Here is a 1,050-nt window from a genome sequence, read left to right on the forward strand (position 1 = left end):
CTTTACAAGTAAGATTGATCAAAACGGTTTACAAACTACATGAGAAATAAAATATAATTACAAATCATAAAATATAATTACAAATCATAAAATATAATTATACATTCTCCCCCCAATGTGTAAGTTTAAACCCATTTTAGGTTACTCCTATCCTCCAGTGTTAGACACTGGGTCAATATTTCATGTTAATGAATTCATGTCTAAATGCATCCCATTAAGAGTCACATATATTTAAATTGGAACGATACAGAGAAGATTAGCATGGCCCCTGTGCAAAGACCACATACACATTTGTGAAGCGTTCCATATTTTGCAACTGCAACTTTGCTCTCTACTTCGAAGGAGGGGGGGTGAGGGCTGAAAGGAAAGAGGAATTTGGATTCAGGCACAACCAACACAAGTCATGACTTTATTACAGCCTGGAGTACTGATGAACAGACATTAAGAAAAAAAACCACAGGGCTGATTCTATGGGCAAGTCCATAAGTAAAGCAGCACATCAAGCAGCACTGACTGATACAAGGGGGGTAACTTGCACAGTGCGGCAGACACTACCATGGGAAGCTTGTGGGCAAACTGGATGGACCATCAGTCCTTTTCTGCCGACATTTCTATGATTCCATGATATGAAAAAACTGGTTCAGACTTAAAATTATTTAGTATGTTGTGAACATCTCAAAGATAACTGGCCTGTAATGACTAGACTTTCCTGCTTCTGAGGTAGTGATGTTTGCAGTAACACAACTGAGCGAACAATTTTGGATGTAGGATAAAGTGCTGAAGGATATGATTCAGTAGGTAGTAGTAGCCTAACAAGGACTTATGCACACTTTATACCAGGTGGTATAATAAGATACTTCATGGTGCCCTTAGAGTTCAGCTAGTGGTCAGAATGACTGTTTTCCCTGAATTAGTTACTTTAGATGAATTCTTCATCTGTGGTGGCTGCACAAACATCTGTTGGTGGCCACATTTGAGAAATGCTTCTGTATATGAGATCCCCAATTCTATTTGTGTCAGCTTCTGGTTAGATTCTACATATTTTATGAA

At 38.4% G+C, this 1,050-nt stretch overlaps 1 non-coding gene across 1 annotated transcript; it reads left to right on the plus strand.

Annotated features, from left to right (window-relative positions):
• The first annotated feature begins 206 nt into the window (after positions 1-206).
• LOC115088886 lies at positions 207-313 on the plus strand. Its single transcript, XR_003855961.1, has one exon. It is a non-coding gene; the product is annotated as a U6 spliceosomal RNA (small nuclear RNA).
• Positions 314-1,050: the final 737 nt, after the last annotated feature.

This window comes from Rhinatrema bivittatum, chromosome 3 (assembly GCF_901001135.1).
Source record: "Rhinatrema bivittatum chromosome 3, aRhiBiv1.1, whole genome shotgun sequence".
Taxonomy (NCBI): domain Eukaryota; kingdom Metazoa; phylum Chordata; class Amphibia; order Gymnophiona; family Rhinatrematidae; genus Rhinatrema; species Rhinatrema bivittatum.